General features: G+C 39.5%; 1 protein-coding gene across 3 annotated transcripts in view; it reads right to left on the reverse strand.

Moving 5' to 3' along the window:
* The window catches only part of LOC108441727 (kelch-like protein 29), a 125,015-nt gene extending 101,879 nt beyond the window's left edge, over positions 1-23,136 (reverse strand). The window contains exons 1-2 of one of the 3 annotated variants that reach the window (XM_037541768.1): positions 22,909-23,136; positions 17,351-17,417 (exon numbers count right to left, since the gene is read on the reverse strand). The gene's annotated coding sequence lies outside the window, so the exon portion shown is untranslated. Of the gene's footprint in view, positions 1-17,350; positions 17,421-22,908 lie in introns of all 3 variants that reach the window. The other 2 variants (XM_037541767.1, XM_037541769.1) reach the window with 2 other exon arrangements.
* Positions 23,137-23,359: the final 223 nt, after the last annotated feature.

Raw genomic sequence — 23,359 nt, forward strand, 5'->3', positions numbered from 1 at the left:
TGTAAGTCACTGTGACTGTGCTCTAAGCCACACTGACAAGTCTGTGAGACCATACTGAAGATCTAGATGTGGGTTGATAGACGTTTTGGGGATGTTGACGTGTAGTGTTTGTTAGCATTGTCCCCGATAGCCATTGTTGGCCCACTGAGGGCAAAGTTGGTGTACCACTGGTGTTTTGCTCTGCAATTTCTGGGTGGTCCACCAGTACTTAAGCAGAGTATTACAAAATTCCACTTCCCAATGCCCATTTTCCACTCACAGTCACATTTACTCATTTTTCCTTCCCTCCTTTCTTTTGTTATATTTGATAAATTAGTTTCATAAATAATTTTAATATAGCACAATGTCAGCAACAGCAGCTTCTATAAAACCATTTTATATTAGGCCTAGTATTTTTTTCTCTCTCGGTTGTTTGTAATATTTGTCTTAGTTTATTTTCCAAACTAAAATCTTAGTGCATCTGGTTGAGGAGATTAAAAATTGTATGCAAGACAGTAATCTGTGTGGTTTAAGAGTTGACCAGCAGTGGCATACAGTCAGCCGGGTGCCAAATCTGTCAAGCCAGCATCCATCTGGGGTAAATATGTGAATTGGATTTTTACCGCATACCGAGGAAGGCCGGTGACATCGAGTCAGTGCCTCTAATATCAATGCAGCGGATCAGAGCTGTGGCCGCAAGGTTGTAGGTGCCTGTCGTGGCAGCAATCACCGAACCCGTTGGTGGACACCTCGGGTAAAGGAAGCCGTCAAACTGAAGAAAGAGTCCTATCAGGCCTGGTTGGCTTGTGGGGCTCTGGAGGCAAAAGATGGGTACCGAAGAGCAAAGGGGGTAGCGGCTTCGGCGGTTGCTGAGGCAAAAACTCAGGTGTGGGAGGAGTTTGGTGAGGCCATGGAGAAAGACAGGCACCGAGAAGGTCCCGGCAAACCGTCAGGCGCCTCAGGAGAGGAAAGTGGTTCCTGACCAACAATGTATACAGTGGGGCTGGGGGGCTGCTGACTTTGACTGGGGACATCATTGGGCAGTGGAAGGAATACTTCAAGGATCTTCTCAATCCCACCAACGATCCTTCCCTAGAGGAGGCAGAGCTTGGAGATCCGATTGAGGGTCCGTCCATCACTCGGTCTGAGGTAGCCATGGTTGGTTGGAAAACAGCTTGATGGCAGAGCACCGGGGGTGAATGAGATCCGCCCGGAATTCCTGAGGGCTCTGGATGTTGTACGGCTGTCTTGGCTGACACGCCTCTGCAACATCACATGAACATCATATCCCCCTGGAATGGCAGACCAGGGTGATGGTCCCTCTTATTAAGAAAAGGGGACCGGATGGTGTGTTCCAACTATTGGGGGATCACACTTCTCAGCCTACCCGGTAAGGTCTATGAAGGGGTACTGGTGAAGAGAGTCCAACCAATAGTCGATTCTTAGCTACAAGAGGAACAATGCCAGTTTCGCCCTGGTCGTGGAACACTGGACCAGCTTTTTATCCTCACCAGGGTCCTCGTACTCGATTCCATATGTGTTTTGTGGATTTGGAGAAGGCATTCGACTGTCTCCCTTGGGAGATCCTGTGGGGAGTGCTCCGGGAGTACGGGGTGAGGGGCTCATTGTTATGGGCCATTCAGCCCCTGTACAAACGGAGCAGGAGCTTGGTTTGTATAGCCGGCAGTAAGTCAGATTGGTTTCCAGTTAGGGTTGGACTCCGCCAGGGCTGTCCGTTTTCACCAATTCTGTTCATAACTTTCATGGACAGAATTTCTCAGAACAGCCAAGTGGCAGAGGGTGCCTGGTGTGGTGGCCTCAGGATTTCACGTCTGCTTTTTGTGGATAATGTGGTCCTGTTGGCGTCATCAGGCCAGGACCTCAAGCTCTCTCTGGAGCAGTTTGCAGTCGAGTGTGAAGTGGCTGGGATGAAAATCAGCACCTCTGAGGTGCTGCAAATCTGAGACCATGGTCCTCAGTCGGAAAAGGGTGGAATGCTCTGTCCAGGTCGGGAGTGAATTCCTGCCCCAAGTGGAGGAGTTTAAATATGTTCACGAGTGAAGGAAGGATGGAGTGAGAGGTTGACAGGCAGATTGGTGCAGCGTCTGCAGTAACCCTAAACCAGTCTGTCACGGTGAAGAGAGAGCTGAGCCAGAAGGCGAAGCTGTCAATTTACAGGTCAATCTACGTTCCAACTCTCATCTATGGTCACGAGCTTTGGATAGTGACTGAAAGAACGAGATCATGGATACAAGCGGCCGAAATGAGCTTTCTCCACAGGGTTGCCCTTAGAGATTCGGTGAGAAGCTCGGCAATTCGGGAGAGGCTCGGAGTAGAGCCGCTGCTCCTCCACGTTGAGAGAAGTGAGTTGAGGTGGTTCAGGAATCTGGTAAGAATGGCCTCTGGACACCTCCCTAGGGAAGTGTTCCAGACATGTCCAACAAGGAGGAGACCCTGGGGAAGACCCAGGACACATCAGAGGGATTATATCTCTCGACTGTCTTGGGAACCCTCTGGAAGAGCTGGAGGAGGAGAGCTGGTATCCCTCCGGAAGAGCTGGAGGAGGTGATGGGGGAGTGGGAGGCCTGGGCCTCTTTGCTTAGGCTGCTGGCCACGCAACCCGGACTCGGATGACGATGGATGAATGGATGGATGGATGGATGGATGGATGGATGGATGGATGGATGGATGGATGGATGGATGGACGGATTTTTGCTGAATCATTTCTTCAAAGAACACTGGCAACCTGCATGTTTCATTACAAAGGCAGCATAATTGGCCCTGCTTAACTGGATTTACTACAGCAAAGTATGTGAAACTCTGAACAAAAATCACTGGACTCATAGATTTTAACAGTATTACTGCCTCAGAAAAACTATCATTATGTAGATCACATCTTCTGTATTGTTTTTTTTTAACCATATCACTCACCCTTACTACTTACACTGTCTGTTCCAAGATAAGGAAATGTCTTTTTTCCTGCAGCTGCACACAAGCACACACTGCTAAACACTTATTACTAAGTTTTGCCTCCAGTGCTCCTCATGGAATTAAATCATTCAGCCACTCATACTTTAGTCAAATTTAAATAATAACTCATCACTCAACATGCATTCATAATACCCTCAAACTATACTGTTCCATAATAACCTGAGCAAATACTCACCTCAGATTCACTAAAAAACAATAATCAATCAGTCCTGATTTCAACACAGAATTGCCAAGAAAAGAAATTCTCAAATATCTCACATGAATACTTGAAATCAGTTTGAACCACTAAATCTGAGCTGCTAAACCACTTTAACAGTGGAGTACTGTGCAAAAGTCAGAAACTGCTCTTTATTTATTTAATTTTCCATTAAAATGGTTATTAAGGACAAGTTATACAATTTTCAGGGGATAATTCTGAGGAGATCAAATGTAAGTTAATGTAACTGCATAAGGAAATGAAAAATAAAAAAAAATGTGAAAAAGGAACTTCCAAAATTGGATCTTAAAAAATATTAAAAGATACAGAAAAAATTAAACTCACAACCTTGCAAGGCCTGGTAACTGTCACTATCAGATAAATAGTATTTAAAGCTTTTATCTTTCAGAAAGAGGATAAAATCAAGCTCCATTCTTTCTTTAGATCTAAAAAACCCAGTGAAACAGAAAATGCAACAGACTTTACGACTGAACTCTGGACGTGTGGAAAACATCCTGCAGATTTCTTTGAGAAATTGGAAGTGAGTCTCCTGAAAAGACTGGAAGTATAAAAGAAAAAGTTGGACACACAAAATACTGAAAATTAGATTTTATATTTGGTTATTGAAGCTTCTGTGTAATTTTCTGTTAAATATGTTTTCTGCTCTTTTCCTGATGCTGAAAAATTAATATGTTGTATTTAATGGCCATTTTGACTGGAAATGAAATAAATGAAGGGTGATCTCTGACTTTCGCACAGTGCTGTAAATTAAATCAATCTGTAAAGCACTTCTTATCGGACACTGACTCATTTCACATCTTTAAATTCTAATGCAGAAAGCTGAAATATTAATATTGGGGAAATGAAATGCTATTAATATAGATACTATCTTGCTATATTTAAGGGGGCTGGATACAATGTCTAGCAATGTCCATGCAAAGTCTGGCAGGAGTTACTAGGCCAGTCCCAAGTTACTCTACATAGCACATTTCATTTTGCTTATCTAAAGCTATAGAGTGACTCCAAACTGCCTTTCTACACCTTACTTTTTCAGTCCACAGGAGTGAGTTTATCAGCCCGTCCTCATCTGACTGCAGCAGCAGAAGCCATTTTTCGCCCGCTGGAGGAACCAAGCGAGCGAGGTCTGCTCCAGTCCACCAGGAAATGAAAATGCAAAGCTAGCCATCTGTGTGAAGCCAGCGCGGGCATTTCACAAAGCAAAAAATTAATCAAAGAGGCTGGTTTTGTCACTCAGCGTGCAGGACCCAAAGGCATAGAGAAAATCTGTATGAGGAACAAACACACAGATCGTATGGTTGGTCGTTTGAACCCCGGACTAAAATTAAATCAAGAATGTGTGAACGTAGATGATGGAGAATCTCAGCCTCCAGCAGCAGGAAAACAAGCAGAAAATATATTCATCAGTGCTAAGCCTCTTTTCTAGAATGCAGGCCTTGTTTCTCAGTACAGTATCAAGCAGTTCAGGTTAACCCTGCTCTAAAACCCTGCTATGTTCTTTAAGCAGCACAGTCAGCTTTTTCTGCTCTGAGCCTCCCTTTTAGCTGTGCTCCACAACTAATGCATGGGCGCCACAAGACTGTAAGCAGAAAGCACCAGAAGCCTCCCTAAAGACCTGGGAAAGATGCCTACTGCACTTAGATTGACCTTGGCTATCACAGTCTACAGAGCAGTCCCTCTGAGCACTACAGAGAGGAAGGCTTGCATGAGCTGCATCAATTAACTTAACTCCCTCTTGTTTTCTGCTGTTGCTGAAAGTACATGATGGGCTTCATTTCAAATCGCATGGTGGTCTCCAAACTCAAATTTGACTATTATACCATAGATCAGTGGGTCTAGTGCAGCACAAACCAGTGCACTTTATTCTAATACACCTGAGACAGTCAATCACCATTCAGCAGCCCTTGATCACTTGTATATGACGTGTCTGCATCTGAAATAGAAGCAAAACATGGACTTGCTGGAGATCTTGAGAAGCAGCTCTTAAATGAAACCTGCCCAAAAGTCACCCGAAAAACATTATTTTCCTGATTATTATTATAGTTGATGTCTTGACATTTCAAAAAACTACAAGTGAAGATCGTCTACAGTAGAGTAATCCTGCCAATAAAGTAAGGGTGCACAATGTAATGACATTGTAACGCACAATTGTTTGATTTTACCTGCCGTTCTTTTCAAATTGTTCTTTTTTACATTTTTTTTTCTTTCACAGACTTTTAAAAATGTGGCACTACTGTTCTGCTGGTGCTTGTTCTGCTCCAACTTCTTTGCAAAGTTCAGCATAATAAAGTATGATAATACGTAACATGTACCATGAAAGTATACTCCAGTATCACAGTGTTATTTTTTTGCCATATCACCCACCCTTACAACAGAGCCATTCAACGTTCATTTACTGCTCTTTTTCTAGCACAATTATTATGAACACTGGGCCTTCTAAATGCCAAAATCTTTGAAAAACCTCCAGGGTTTAGCCGATGACTTAGTGTTTGTTTCTTTTCACCAGAAAATTAGGTCTCAGAGATTATTAGGAAAGATAAACAAGTGGCTAATATACGGCCATAAAGACTTTATCTCACAACATGTTTTATTGTTTCATCCACCTCTGCTCCGCTTGGCAGGGCGCCACACACAAACAGGCCAAATGAGGTCACGTACAAACACATGCACACTAATGGGAGCATTCTATGGCTCCAGACAAACTGAATGATGAATGAATGAAAATTAGAAATACTTATAATAAACCACTCCAGTGTTTGAGAACTGGGGGATTAGGGGTGGTGGTGGGGCTGCTTGGCTTAAATGAATGCACACTACTAAATATTTCAGAGGAAGTTTTTCATCTACTGAGCAATTTAAGTGGCATGCTGTTCAGAGCAGGAGTGTGCAAAGAATTTAAATATGCATCCGCATGCATGAGCTCATCTAAAGGATTCTACACAATCAACGTTTAACTGGCCATTTCAAGAAAGTAGGTTCAATTGTCACTGAAACTATATAAACTGCGTCTTTATCGTTTCACTGAATGTAGAGGCTGGACTGCTCAGCAAAGCTTATATATATATATATATATATATATATATATATATATATATATATATATATATATATATATATATATATATATGTATGTATATATATGTATATATGTATATATGTATATATATGCATCAACTCATGCATATCAAAGATGAATATGATAGCACAGAATTAGAAACCACTTGAAGCAGAGAACCAATCGACTGTATTTTTTCAAACTGCCACATTGTATCACAGTAACAATTCAGTGGGCACTGGTTTCACACAGACCACAGCACAGAGCACAGTTGGAAGTCTCTTAATTCTCTGAGCTGGCAGAAACTCAAGCCACAAAGGCGCACTCATTAAACAAGTTAAGGCTCCTCATTTGACATATAATTCATAATCCACCTGCAGGCAGCAGAACACAGACTTATAAAAAAACAAATGCAAAGTCTGGACTGATTAAATAAAGTAATAAAATTAATTAAGTGTAAACTCAAAATGAACAGAAAAACAGAAAAAAAGTCCTCAAATGTTCATTAACTCCTCTTGGCGGCCCTCAAATCTACCTAACTTTCACCTTATCCCAGATGTAGCCGAAGCCAAGACATGTTTGGTGTCCAAATTTTGCTTCTTGAGTTTAGTGCTGGAGCTATGGAGCTATGAGGCATCCTTAATGTTAAGTTCTAATCCTGGATGCCACGACCCACATCTCAACATGGTTCTAGAGGGGTTGCAATAGCGGTGTTTTAAAGATTTTGGCGAGTGAGTGGCAAAATGTTATTTAAATGAGAAAGAACGCAGAAATGCAAAACTAAATTTAGTAGCATTCTGCTTCTCGCTCAGGTGATCTTTAACCCCTTTGGCTACAAGGTAAAGTATGTTGCAGTATGTCATACTGTCCTGTCAAATCTTTGCAATACTAATGAAGGAACATATTTACAGAAAGGTTTGGGTGACTGTTGACTTCTAGTGTTTGTTAGCAACATTAGCACTGTTAGCCTTATAGGTCCAGTGCTAAGATAAAGAAGCAAACTGGACACTCAATATGTCTTGGCTGATCAATTGCGTAAGAGGAAAACAGTGTAAATTTGAACTATTCCTACAACCCTCACTATATACCATTTCTCCAAGCACTATTTGGACACTTTAGCCATTTAATAATTGGTACACTTTAATGGAGCTCTTCAAGTTACCTTATAAAGTGTTCAACAAAGTGAAATTTGTTTCATAGACAAATACTTTTAGCACAATATAAAACTGACAGTAGACTGTGAAGAGAGCTGAGCACTGCAAAGCACAGTGACTGAAACATAAAAGTCTGGGGCTGTTTTTCTTACAATGGTGAGCTTGTGTTCATTGATTAGTTTGTGAGCTCAGAAGTGTTAAAACATATTTTTGAGGCAAACCTGCAGAATTCAGGAAAGAAACTGCTCAAATGAGAGTGATCTGAAATGCATCAGCTGCCTTTTGAAGAATTATTTACCCAAAAGAAAACATGGAATTTTGGAATGGTCTATTTAACATAAATGTCACTTAGTTTAACAATTTTAAAGTATCCAAATACTTTTTGAGGCCAATGTTCAAATACTTTTGGGTGCCACTGTCCTATTAACAAATTTTTACAATATTAATGAAGTGTATACTGCGTAACACACACTATTCTAAGTGTAGACTCCGTAATACAAAGTTCAACACAGTAAATACAAAATGCCCTTCTTTTCTGGAAGATGCAGACTGGTCCATGCAGACTGGCTCATGAGAACTAACATTAGAACATTAGAAAGTAAATACAGAGGTGGCTGTGGTAAACACAGGAGAAAAAAACAAGGAGAAAAAGGACTGGCTCCCTGGAAGACAGTATACCGTCAGCAACACCTGTCCAGCTGGCTGGCCAGAAAAGCATTATTATCCCAATGTCAGCTTTAATCAACATCCTAGTCAGCAAAGAGGTTCTGCTGTGCGACTGCAGCAATGAGATCCTATGTGTAGGAACATAATGCACTTATCAGGCTACTGACCACCTACAATATCAGAAGATTGAGCGATGAAAATAAACAAACGGCCAATATTTCTTGTTTCTAGCATTCTTTTCTAGAAGCAGGTAAAATAAAAATATCATGCGGGCTCTGTTTGCATTATAGATTTCACAGTGCAATACTGCAGGCTGCTTAAAAACAGTGCACTCATTTAAGCTCATTATTTCTATTGTGCAATGTAGAAAACAGAAAAGAGGTCCAAATGATTAGTCATTCTTTAACAGGCAAGTGTTGAACTACATCTTTCTGAGTATGCAAATGGCTGAAAGGCCCATAGCCTACCTTTTTTGCATATTATGTTTAAGCAGCAGAACACGAGAGGCAGTTTGTTATCGCAAAATAACATCACGTGATGTTATAGAGATAACACGAGACCTCAAGTGTTATATTGCTTTTATACAACAGTTAAATAAAGTAACAGACGTATTAACTGGGCAAGGAATGTGGAATTTAATATGTTTTAATGTTAGCAATTCCTTCCGCCAAATTAATAGTTCCTCAACAAGCAGCTTGTTGCTACGTCACAGTAACGAGCTCTGCTCACTCGCTGCACAGCTGGCAGTTCATTCTCCAGCTCCTCACACAAACTGACAGGTTGTTAATTTAGTGTAGTCTCATCTTCAGAATCTGACCAAATCGACTGTCGGTCAAGTGTGACCTTCAAATTATCCATTTTTGTTTGTGCGCAAAGCTTGAGCGCCTCCTATCAAAGTTGTTGCTTAACAAAGGCGTCTCAGTGGAGTGATACAGTGTTCGTGAAAAACCCGTGATGCTATGGCGAAATAACAGCACAGTTAGAACGCCTCTCAACCAATCAGCTTGCGCGGCCAGAACTAACTGTTGTATACGTTTCTCTAAGGTACCAATTGTGACGTTTGTGCGGTTTCATGTACCAAAAAAGATCACAATTTCCAACCCTATACCTATTTTTTGTTATTGTGTCTTAAAGACATATGTAAACGATCTCTGTTCTGATTGGCTGCCCTGTATTTTGCCTCATTCAAAAATCAGTCCAGACCGAAAAACATATCACTTCACTGTGAATGAGTAGACTAGCCTGAATAATGCATTGGTTTTTGTGACATCACAAAAAAAACAAACTCAAAAACATTCGTGAGGAATATAGAGAGGAGAGTGAATGGTATGTCGGGAAAGGTTAAAACATTAAAGTGTTTTAAAACTTTAACTCTTGATTATTTTCCTTTGGATAATCCTCCAATGCCAGGCTTCCAAAGTGTACGCTGTATGCTAATAAAAGGAGAATAAAAGTAACAGGTCTCAGTCAGTAAGTGCTGTAGTCACTGTTTCTCAGTGCAGCGGTCAGTGGTTCATGCAAGCGTAATAAAATACTAGCTAGGGTCATTGCTGATGATTTACATAGGACACTTTCTGATTAATGCATGCCAGGGCCATGCTCTTCAGCCGTAATCTGATCTGAGTGCTCATAAAGCCACCTTTTACACGCTACTGTGAGCTCAGGTCAAGGCGAGTGTGCAGGGCTGCAGATGCATCCACAGCTCACCCTGGCCCAGATCAACCTCAACACTGTCACGGAGGCTTAGGCCTGTCTGCTGTCTCTGTGCCATGAAACAGAAAAACACATCTTTGCAGATATATTTAAAGCTAAAGGTTCTGTGTGATAAATCATTCTCGCTTTATTTGCTGGCCCTTGACTTGGTTCTACCAGGGCAAGGAAAGTGACCTTATATCATGGCCACTACTATGTGAATAATGCTGCGAGCAGAACTGAGCAAGGAAGGAAGTGAGAGGAAGATAAAACTGCAACTGTTAGGACACACAAACAAGTTAAACAGGGAATAACATCAAAAGACAGCACTCCAAAGACTAACTTGAATACCTTTAGGCAAAGAATTGCAGATTTATACAAGAATGCCAAATTCAAGCAGCGCCAGTGTTGCAGGCTTTTTGTGACTACACATATCTAACTGGTGAACTTACACCTGGCAACCCTGATCAGCTGGAAACTTTTGAAACAACGCCAATCCTCCAGCTGCCCTGCCACAGCCACTTAAGCACACAGCAAGTAATCGAGGAAGACAAGACAGCAGACCCGGCTCAGTAGCACTGCCAAAGCAGCTACGACAATCTTCTACATTACCCTCAATCGCTGGCATTCACGCTTCCTTCTTTTTGATGGTTAGAGGGGCTAACTTATGATAAAGCAGATTTGCACATTATATGTCATCTGCATTTCCAAGATACCAAAAGAAAAAGCAAAGCAAAGCATTCTGATGAAGTTTATTCACCCACTCTCTAATTCCAGCGCAGATAGTATTACGCATAATCACATAATTTAAATAATAATACCTTCAATGAGTCCTTTATAAAAATCCTTATGACCCGATTAACTTTATATTATCCTTGGGAAATTAAAAAAACAAAATAATCGATAACTTTTTCATCTATCTTTACCATCGAGTAGCTTTTGGAATGGCTCATTCAAGAGTGTGAAAGTGAAAAGAGAAAGCCTTACTCCACTTAAATGGGGAAAAGGAATCCCAAACCACCTTAAATATTTCATTAAGAAATCATGTTGCTTCACGCATGGTTACCAGTCTTGACTGGTGGTGGGGTCAGACAGAGTGCAGGGCACAGAGAGGTTATTAGACCAGTTCAGAGAAAGTGCACTTCACTCTCACGTGTTTAACCCTTTCAGTGCCACTGCAGCGCTTTTAGAGCTGGGCCAGGAAACTTCACTGCCTGCATGTCATTCCGTAATAAACAACTGCCTATTGGACTTACAATGCAAATTCGACCCTTGTCCAAAAAGTTGGCAGAAATATATGACTGAGCGAAATCTCTCCACAGGTCGGGCTACGCTCGTTGACATCAAATTGTCAACATACATATGTATGACTTGCACTTGGAGTTTGAGTTCAGGAAGCAGTGATCCAGATGGAAGAGCTGAACCAGTCTGAAAAACAAGACGTGGTCGGAGCATGTAAATGCATCAGTGCATTCGAAAATGATCTGGGAGCTGCTGAGCTGTCAATTTTAAGAACCAACAATGGATGGCTTTCTGTGTAAACTGGTAATCACGTTGTTCTAACCTGGGATTAGCTGTTGAAAATTAAATGAATTCACAAGCTTGACAGAAGTGGGTCAAATTTCTGGAAACTGTAACTGATTGTGACAGAAGTGATGTTTTTAATTTGGTGTGGAGTAACCTCTCAAAACGGACAATAATGGACACCTATGTGTATTTAATTGTTTAAAGCCTAATCAGTGAAATGCAAACAAAGTTTTTCAGATTGGTTTGATGTCGATTGATGGAATTGTTGACAATGGTGCTGATAGTTAACAGATGTCTATTATTATACACTATTTAATGCCTCTAAAAGCTACCTCACAAAAAAGCTATGCACATGAAAGGGTTCTGAATATGATGCTTGAGACATAGTTTTACAATAATAATCCATTCATGGCAGACACATGCAGGACACAGTAGTCCCCCATGTTATCATTATCAACATTAAAAACTCAGTAAACACATGTAGGTTCAGTGCTTGTTTTGAGTAGAAAATAAAATGGCTATATCTGTATAGTACACACAGCAACCCGTTTCTTATCACCAGCACTGCAAAGAAATTTACAGTCAATAAGTTTCTCTATAATGTACCATTTCACATCAAAACTGAAAGTCTTTCTTTACACCTCAACCACTGGATTAGGCAGAAATTTAGAAAAATGCTTTTTTGAATTCCATTTTAACACAATTATACATTGTGTTAATACAGATCATACAAAAAAGGGTCTCGTTAATTAACACATCATTTTTGAGAGTGTAGAGCTGTGATCTGCAACCAAACAGATTCCACAACACTGACTAATTTACCGCTTCATTCCATTTAAAGGCCTTATGCTGAAATCTGAAAGCTCTTGGTTGTGTTTTCATTCAGAGGAAGCTTCCCAAACCTCTGCATACTGTCAGTGTGCTAGATTTCATTTCTGAGTAATGGAACACATCATAGCACTTTCAAGTTTGCAGAAGCGAATACTGTACTCCGTGCGTGGAGCAGGTGGGGGCGGACTGCCTAAGCTAAGGCAGAAGTATTTGATTTCTGGAGAAACCTTAGAGAATTCAATCTGATATATGTGAACTGAAAATGAAGAGAGAATTTGAATAGCTCTCAATTTTTGAGGTATCTAAACCCTAATCTCAAATAAAACATAAAAATAATAAAAGCACTTTCATGTTTAAATTTAAAATGTATTTGTTGGCTCTGGCCCTGTTATGACTGCTGCAATGTATAAAACACAGCTGACCAATTTAATGTGCTACTGCAACCAAGCACACTCTGCCCACACTGTTAATTCTATAAGCAGGAACATCATGCTATTGCCTGAAACAGTTTAATATCATCATCTTAAGGAAAGCCGGCCATCAGTGAAGACTGAGACAAGCATTAACAAGGGAGATGTGGGGGATCTATGGGAAACAGCACCATCAGCAAAAAATTACAAATACATGCATTATGGAATTTGCATTGCATTTGCATATTTTGCTGCAAAAAAACTCTGTGGGTGATCTTGTTTTAGCACTCTGAAGCTTTGTATAAACCATAAAATCTAATCTTCCTGATAATATTTCTGACCTGTTTTGACACCACTGCACTGGCCATTCGACAGGGCTAAATCAAACATTATGCCTTTTTACAGAGCATCAGGTTTAAGAAGTCTACCATCCAAACATGAACAGAGAGGAAAGTATGGACAAGTTCTAATCCGTTGTTTTGTTTCTACCAGCCAGCTATCCTCCGGCCCAAGTAGGTACACATGTTGGTCAGATTACATGTTTTGTAATTGGTCACTGTTCAAATTACATGTTTTGTTGATTTTCTAAAAGCGAATAAAGTGGTAAGTGGACATATTTTCCACAGACGTATGTTCCACAGAACATACTTCTGCATATTTTAATGTACAATTACTGTTTATTTGCTTAAAATATTGGGAACATTTTTGGGGGAAAAAATATATAGTTTGTGCAAAAGTTATGGAACCTTTTACACTTTATGTTTATGTCATATTTATGTTTGTTTTTCAATATGTTAAACTCAGTAAATGAATAAAAATTGCATATCAAAATGTATAGAATTATGCCATATTTTTCCCCACATGAGTCCACCAAATGACAGGTGGGATTTGCTTCAGCTCCCACAGAGACCCAGAAGGATAAGCAGCTTAGGAAATGTGTGTGTGTGTGTGTGTGTGTGTGTGTGTGTGTGTGTATGTGTGTGTATGTGTGTGTGTGTTCCCTATAGAGGATATATTAACCTATTTTCAAAAATTAGTAAAACATCATTTGACTGGGGTGTTCAAACTGTAAATATTACATTTCTATATTTTCAACACCAGTTACTGCAAAAAAACACCAGTTACTGTTAAAAAGCTACTGTAAAGATATAGAAATACAACTAATCCACCATTTTCTCATTATCACTGTGAATTACAAAATCATGCCAGTTTATTAACTTCTTAAACAAAACAGAACCCCTTTGGCTTCTATTCCTTACTTAGCTTATGAAAAACTCAGTTTGCATTGTTTTCAGTCTAAATAACTGAATAAAAGTCCATCAAATGTAATAAAAGTGTCTGAGTTTAATCCATTAAGAAACTAACCAAAACCTGGTTCTAAGAAAAGTCTGAATTCCTATCTGTACACAACATATTTCACATAACAATGCAATGCACACAAATGTATGTATGAATTATAGTAAACATGAACTGATGCAGCTGACCTGAGCGACACTCAGCCATTCAGCAATAAGGATGTGATATAAATTTCTGCGCAGAAGTGAGCGCAAAGCAGCGCCTCAGTCTCATCATGAATTGAGTTAGAAACAGCTTCTTTCACAAAGGCCATTTTCTCAAGCAGTGCACATGACCCACTTTTACAGGGGCTTCAATAACATTAGCAAAAGCAATTAACCTTTAGCCAGCAGCCTTACAGTGAGAGGGGTGCAAAAATTCCCTCTATTCATATTGATTTTATACTCTACTATGGAAGCAACCAACCAAGCAAAGCAAACCAACTCAACTCAGAATAGATATTATGGCCCTCAGACAAAAAGTGTCTGATTAGATGCATATTTTGATTAACAATTTATTTGCTTGCCCAAAAAAATTATTTAAATTGCTTATCGAGAGACAACTACTTATGCAGGATTTTCAACTCCATTGAAAAAAGTTGCATATTTAAGAATAACTAACTCGGGTATGATTCCACATGCACTCGCCTATGCACATTTAAATAAATAAATAAATAAACAAACACACATAGGAATAGCCTATATATAATCAAGATTGCCTATCACAGCAATTGTGCAAGGTTAACAGAGGTTATTCAGGAAATTTACTTTGTAATTTGCCAGTCTTCAGTCAAGTGACAAGTTCACTTTGAGAACTGAACCAACATGAAATGACCTATGAATACTGATGAAGACATTTCGGCTTACATGGGTCGTATCCCTATACAATCACACACAATTTACAAGGTGGAGGAAAAGCGTTTGCTCAAAAACGCAGTGGCAAGGTTACAGAAAGTCTACCTTAAAAGGGGTTTCAGAATATATTTTCACTATACAAATGTTGCTGGGCCACCATCGTTCACCACAATGAGCACAATGAGCACGTAATGGCTGGAATTATGAAAGTAGTTCATTATCAGTTAATTAACTACTACTGAAGTCCACTGGGCCATTTGTTTACACTCATAAAGATTTCTGGAAATGATGAACTATTACATTTCATTAACTAACAAGAATACATATTAAAGCTTTTCTGATATTACAGCATTTCCAATATCATCACAGCTCATCTATTTAGTTCACGAAGTCTCAGTACTTCCAACAAAACCAAGCCCTCGCTGAATATACTGTACTCTACCCCTTAATATTCCAGGCTTATTACATACTTTCATATGACCATGTCCAACATCTCTTTATCCCTTAGAATTAAACAGGCTGTTTTCATTACTATTTCTTTAGGACTGATAAATGCAAATGAGCTCTGTTCTGATTGGCCTCCTTGTGTTGTGCAGCATTCAACAAGCAATATAGCCTCAAATACTCCTTATAACTTCAGTGTGAATGGACGTATCTAAACTGCTGTGGGCTGAAATGGCGGATGTCTGTAAATGCTTTGGTTTTTCATGACATCACAAAAAAATGAATTCAAATTGAGCTGATACTGCAGCTTAGTTTCCATACATGGACCGAATAGACTGAGAAGTGAATGGTATGTTTTAAAACTTAATGTTTAAAATGTTTACATACTACATTAAACCCTTTTATTCCTAAAAGGAAAAAAAAAAAAAAACAAGAAAAGGTTATTTTTTCATTACATGTACCTTTTAATATCTAATCTTCAAAGCACAGCAAAGCACTGACCCAGCCACTTAATCTGCAATTAAGCAGGGTTTTGTGGTTAACTGCTAATGTTCCTCGACACAATTCTAGGATAAATGATCATTAACCTGTAGAAATTGTTTGGAGGCTCTACTTGTCTTGATTGCACATTGGTAATGAACAACAAATTAATATACAAACAGGCACAGCTCTTGTATAACGAAATGACAGGGTGAGAATTAGACATGCAATAATGTGGCAATTGTGGGTTGATGCCAAGATCCTATATTTCATGTACATTATGGACACAATACATTAACATTAGAATTTTTTTTTCATTTTTAGATTGGAACTACATTTGTCTGGATTAGGATTACAGAAAATAGCACCATTTACAACTGCACGTAAAAAAAATACTGCTACCTATATGACTCTGATATCATTGTGCATCCCTAGTAAGAAATAAGAAAGCTGCTCTTGACATATCTAAATGGGTCTGTCTACCAGAACAAAAATGCATGCATAAAGTTGATGTGAGCAAAGTGGCCATAACAATCACAACTACCTCCACACACTATGCAGAGTAGGTGCTGTTGCGCCCACCTTTTCCCAAAAACAGATATTTATTGCAACATACTTCTCCCTTGACTTGAATTTTCCCTGTAATCTGTGTCCATACATCTTGACACATGGCAATTAGGCTGTCTGAAGCTAAGAGGCAAAGGAGCAGCAACCCCCCCTCTGAGACAGCATCACAGCAGGGCTCCCAGCATGATATCTCACCGGCTCTACTCACCAATAACACTGTCAAACAACACAGCTCACAGGAGCCTGGCCAGCCATAGCATCAAGCTTTCAAACTATAAAATCTGACCTGTGGCCCTACCTTCAAAATCCTTAGTGACAGTCAGAAAAAGCTCAAATGTAAGCATTTTCAAGCATTTTTTACTTGTTTTAGTGAAATATGAGCAGTGAATATTATTCAAGCTATATACAGATATTGTATATCATGTGCGTCATTTGTTAGCCCCCTTTTACCCTGTTCTTCAGTGGTCAGGACCCCCCCAGGATCAGAGCAGAGCAGGTATTATTTGAGTGATGGTTCATTCTCAGCACTGTAGTAACACTGATGTGGTGATGGAGTGTTAGTGTGTGTTGCACTGGTAAGAGTGGATCAGACACAGCAGTGCAGCAGTTAAACACTGTGTCCACTCACTGTCCACTCTATTAGACACACCTACCTTGTTGGTCCACCTTGTAGATGTTTCTTGCTGCACAGTTTGTGCTGGTCATTCCCTAGTTCATCAGTGGTTATAGGATGCTGCTAACAGCCCGTTGCTAGCTGGATATTTTTGGTTGCTGGACTATTCTCAGTCCAGCAGCACTGCTGTGTCTGATTCACTCATACCAGCACGACACACACTAAGACGCCACCACGTAAGTGTCACTGCAGTGCTGAGAATGATCCACCACCAAAATAACATCTGCTCTGTGGTGGTCCTGACCATTGAAGAACTGGGTAAAAGGGGGCTAACAAATCATGCAGAGAAACCGATGTCTGTTTCTTACAATTACAGTCTGTAATTGTAGAACAACAAAGTGCACCTATATTGTAAGCGGAGTTGATAAATGAACAATGAATGTAGATACAGGGAGGTGGTTTTAATATCATAACTAATCTACTGTGTAGAAAATTTCCTCAATGACACAAAATGGAAAAATATTCCAAAATTACTCACTACACAGTGTCTTTGATGGATGCACATCACAGTAGAAAGAGGTATTCTTCACTCAGCCAAACAGCTCCTGCTAAAAGAGATACAGAATGAAAATATCTGACTATTTGTTGAATTCCTGTGGTTAACAAAACAATGAATGATAAAGTAGAGAAAGAAAAATCAGCCCCAGGGACTACAAAACTAAAGCAAATATTACAAAAAGAGATTTCTAAATATTAAATAGAACAGCTTTCAATGGAAGTCCACTGGACATGTTTTACTACGTTTAATCTAAAAAGAAACCTCAGTGCTTCACCTGTGAGTAAATCAGCTGAGAAAACTACATCTCTAAATCAGACGACTGCAAAAATCATAGCGTCAGACCTGTTCGTCTATATTACAGCATGAGATTTCAAACATTGGCAAATGTATTCCAGTTCAGAGAGAGACAGCTATCAGCACAGCAGTGAATGCAGAGTCTCCGGTCTTTGTGCCATTTCATACATGCAGCGGTCTATTCTGTGCTGGGAGATCCATTAGATAGAGCAGGATCTGCAGATCTGCAACACTTACCCAACCCTTAAGGCTTTTCTGTCCGTATCAGCAAAGCCATTACCCAATTAAGGCCTTTTTCGGAGCTGCAGGACTTTCAACAAGCTTTTAATCATTTCCTTTTTTCTGTGAGGCCACCAAAGAGGTGATGGGGCACTCGAGTATTTTAACCCCAGGCATTCATTTACAAAATCACTGGAGCCGCTTATAAGAAAGTGCTCTGCCTTTGAATCCTAGCTGTAAAAGTAATGACTCAGCCACTACATTAACATTTAGCATTTTTGAAAACACATCAGAAAGTGCTTCATTACTGCAAATTTCATCACATTGTCAACACAAAGAATACAACGGGAGAGAGTGTCTTTAAACTCTCTTTTCTAACTAAAATACAGGGCATATCAAACAGGGCCGAGTGGTTTGGTGGAGCTGCTCTCGCTATTGTATATCATAAGTTGTCTATAAAAGCCCACAGCTGAATGAGCTGGACATGAATAGTCTCATTCAATACATGCCATGGCTGGATGGTAATGGAACATAAACAATAGATAACTCATGTATTTATTATTTAAATACAAACAAATACATAAATAAATAATAATAAAGCTAGAGAGGAAACAACATGCACAACCAACATGCCTTATTTCACTTTAAAATAACCAAAATGATCTTCAGATTCAGAAGCAGAACTGAGTCTAACTGAACCAGATAACAGAGCCATGCGTAATCAAACTTTGGCATGATGGTGACAGACCTCAGTAAGAACCATTGCAAACTGATGAGTCTATTATACTGACATGTTATTATACACATGTTCCAGAAATGGATCATTAAAGACATGGTTAAAGGTTCCACAGTTTCTCCCTTTCTTTCTATTTTTAAACATATTTGACACTAGCTAATCTTTACTTGATGTGAGCACTTCATGAAGAATAGACCGACAGAAACTGTCCACAGGTACTTGGAATAAAATCACATTACATCAACATACATTAAAATACACATGTGCTGTTAATTAACCGTAAGGTATACTGTGATTTTCAGATCACTATGCTGTTATTAAGGATACTTAAAAATAATGGTGTTTCATTTTGGTCAAACAACTTGCCGTTTCTTTAGTCATGCAGAGCAGCTCTGGTTACGCAAAGACCCTAGGACGCATCTCTATTGTGATCCCACATTTTACTTGATCTTTGCACCGCTGTTTTAATGTTATAGGTCTGAGCATCTTCATAGCTCACAGTAAAAGTTGCTATGCTATGCTTTCCATTAGATTCCAGACATGAATAGACTGCTGCGTTATTATACAAAGAGTCAAAATCCCCAAATTGCCAATTACACATTATTGTAAATTACATCCATTAAAAAATGACATTCAGGCCATGTACGTACAGTTGTATGCAAAAGTTTGGATGCCCCAGTCAAATGACATGTTTTGTTGATTTTTAATAATTGAATTTAACATGTTGAAGACAATAAAACATAAAATATGGGTTGTGCAACAGTTATGACAAATGTTTTACTTCATGTTCTATTCTATTCCAGAACGTTCTACTCAGCAAATAAATGAATAAATTAGCAGAAAAATGTCATGTTTAAGTTGGTTCCCCGAAAAGAATGTGTTAACTTATTTACACTTAGAAAACCAAAAAAAAACTTTGCATATGATTGCACATGTGTTATTTTGCATTAGAGGTGGGCAATATGGCAAAAATGTAATATCACAATACTTCAAGAGATTTTCACAATACATGATGGATCATGATTTTTTTCAGACATCTGCATCTGATCACTGAGCTGAGTAAAAAGAACCACTAGCACTAAAAATCCTTTCAAAAACTGTGAACATAGTGATTTCTATTCAATATTTAGCTGCACTGCACCACATCAGGTTAAACAAGACTAATGTTGCTCTCTTTATGATGAAACATGCACTTGGTCAGTGTCTACAAGCACTGATGATATCCACAATATGTTCAGAAAAGTGTATTGCATTGTGGCATAATTTATCACAATAATAGTATATATTCACATATCGCCCAGCTGTTGTGTGTTGTGTTTGCTTAAATAGAATATTGTGATAATCTGGCTCAATAAGCCATGCATAATTATGCTACAACCTTTTGATACAGGTGAGGCAGCAGCATACAAATACAGTGTGAGTGCACTTACCTGCCTCATGTTATTTACATCAGAAAATTGCAGTATAGACCAACCAAAATGAAAATGATTCATTAGTTGCCGATCACATTTGGAGCAAAAAATCCCTAATAAATATATTGTATTTTTTTATATCAGCACATGCCAGCGCTAAAGTTCCCTTCTCCTATTACATTAGCATTTCAGAGACAGGATGTTTTGTTATGACAGTGATGACATGCTTCCACAGTTTGCAGTAATAATGTATGCTACATTTTCATATCAGTGACAATGACTCAAATCATCATGCCAACAGTCAGCTTGAACTTTTGAAACGCTGCTGTAAAAGCAACAGAAGTTGAGGTGACGATTGTCCTCTATGGCTTCTCATTTAACATGAGCAAATAACCTATTTTGTTAGGCTTTTAATCATTTATGATGATCAAAAGTAGAATTCCCTCATGTAGTGCTGATACAACAGATGGCTAGACTTTCAACAACTGAGAAAATATTTCACATACTTTCAACTGTGAAGGAAGCGTGAAAACAATCCCGAAACTCTGTCACATTGAGCAGAGAGCTATAATTGGCTAAAAAATGCCAAGTGAAGCATCTATGTTGTGGCTGTCATGTGAATGTCAGTGTAGCTTATAATGAACATGCAATGCAAATCTACTCCAGGGACTGTGAGATGTCCACACTAGACCCTACACAACACCTTCCTACAGTAGACAAATAAATAAAAATGGATCTTAAAAACTCATGTATGCCACTGACCCCTATAAAGTCAATTGATTGTGCAGGCAATATTCTTCACTTTAGAGTTCACTTCACTAGAGCCCCAATGTAGATCCCCTATCAATAATTAATCACTGCACTACATCACATTGATTTCCAGGTAAAGAAAAATCTACCACTAAAGAGAAATCAATGCAGCACATGAACAATCAATATGACGTACAGGCAGATGGCTACCATTAGCCTGCGCAGGGCAGCTAAACTCTTCAAAAAACAAGTGACATAAATGGTCCTTTGAGCTGTGCTACAGAAGAACCACCTTTGGCTCCCTAAAAAACTATGTCTGAAAAAGAGATCTGGGGGTAAAGCACCTTTAAAAGGTTTAAATAACCTTCAGACAATGTAAAGGTTCTATTCCAATTTCCAGTTTTATAAAAGAAGAGGTAATAAAACTCCGAGCCCAGGCCTTTTAAGGAGTTAAGGGGTTCTTTCAAGAAGCTGAAGTTTTTTTAAAACAGGTTTTTCACACCAATACAACTGATTTTACAAAATCAAAGGGAGTCAAATGTTGTTCTTCTATGGCATCAGACTTTTGTTTTTAAGAAAGCAAAGCACTGAGCAAATTAATGTACCAGCAGAAGTCCACAGATCCTGTCAGCCCTCAATCAGCACGGAGCTCAGCTTCTGAGTGCACGGGTGAACTCTTATCTCCGCACTCATCTCAGACCCCTCACTCGCCGTTTGTATGCAATAGTCAAATAACCTGTTCTGTTGACTTCCTATGTGAAAATATGTTCCTCTACCAGGAACAATATATACAGCTCAGCAAATAAACAGTAACCGCACATTAAAATGTGCAGAAACATGTTCTCTGTAGAGGATGAACAAAACATGTGATTTAATGACTAATCACTAACTCTTCCGGTGCCGCTGTGAGAGGCAGCCTTTCCAGTAGCTCGGTCTTTTGTGCACTATTTTTGCACTTTTTTCTCACTTTTTCTTTAACCTGTATGTTTATATTCCTTTTTCAGTGACTGTTTTTTGTAATATGAAGGACATGGAGCCTGTGCTAAATTTCCTTCGGGATCAGTAAAGTATCCATCTATCTATCTATCTATCTATCTATCTATCTATCTATCTATCTAATCAGGGAAACACAAACTTTTGCATGCAACTGTTCGTAATGGCATAATGTACAATATTGCTATGTGCATGTCAATAACTGATGTAAAGATATTTCAATGTGCACTGAACACATTACCTACTTAAATAAATAAATAAACAAACATCAATTTAATCAACCTTGAAATCACTCAAATCATCGCTCTGTGAAGTACTAACCATTTTCCCAGACTGGCAAATTCTCTAATAAAAACAAACTACAGCAAAACAATAAGAAACTATATGATTTCTATAGTGCTGTATAATATTTCAATAAAACTAGAATAACACAATAATAAAATCTATAATATTTTCACTTAGGCTTATGTATAATATTACTGTATTGCTCTCGTGTGATACCTGTATAGTATCCTGTAGTGTTTTAGCTAGTACAGCTGTTGTACAGCAGAACAGCAATTGTAAAGATTTAGATTAATTTTGTTCCTAGTGTTACTGTAGTACCTACTCAAAATATGGATAAAATAAAATAAGTTAGTCTTCATCTTGTAAAGATGCTGTGACTTCCCGTTTTGTTTCATGTAATACATGAAAGGTATTTCCATATTTTTATAACCTGCCCAGGAGATGAAGACAGCAGACAGGCTGTGAAAAGTTTCCACCTGCAAGTACAATGATAGCTACAAAAGTCTCTTCAGCCCTACAGTGAGACTACAACACCTCCCACATCCACAAAGAGTAAAAATAAAGAGTGCTTTGAAATGAACACCCTAGTCTGTGATTTATGTGTTTAGCATGCGGTTTCCACTAAACTGTCCAAAGCTGATGAAGTGGAGGAGAGCGAGCGATTTCAGCTCCAGCTCTCCTCAGCGGAGCTCCCTCTCTCTCACGCACACAGCGCTCAGGGCGATAATAACAAACACGCTGCTGTAGAGCTCCTTCCCCTCCTCTCCCTCCTCCCAGCATCAGCTCCGTCGCGTACAGACAGTTAGCTACAGTCAGGAAGCCATGCATCCAAACTCCTCTCCTCTTACCTCTGTGATTAACTGCAGCTCCAGCCTCCTCGTCCGCTCGTACGGCTGTTTATTAGCGGCGCTCTCTCTGACACACGGACCGCTTTTGTTTCATTGTGGATACAGCTCGGCCTCAGCTCCGCTTCCAGCACGGCTACCGGCACGGAGACTCGCGAGCTAATCTGGCTCACTGTCTGAAAAACGCCCGAGCGCTGAGCGGAGCACGCCGCTGCTCCAGCGCTACCCTCCGCCCACAGCGCTCAGTGCAGGACCACAGGAGCCTCACACTGAAAAGACACTCCCACTGCTAAACTACATGACCCTCCCACTAAATAGACACTCCCACTGCAGGACTACAGGACCCTTCACACTAAATAGACACTCCCACTGCTAAACTACATGACCCTCCCACTAAATAGACACTCCCACTGCAAGACTACAGGACCCTTCACACTAAATAGACACTCCCACT

This window comes from Pygocentrus nattereri, chromosome 10 (genome assembly GCF_015220715.1).
Source record: "Pygocentrus nattereri isolate fPygNat1 chromosome 10, fPygNat1.pri, whole genome shotgun sequence".
Lineage (NCBI taxonomy): Eukaryota > Metazoa > Chordata > Actinopteri > Characiformes > Serrasalmidae > Pygocentrus > Pygocentrus nattereri.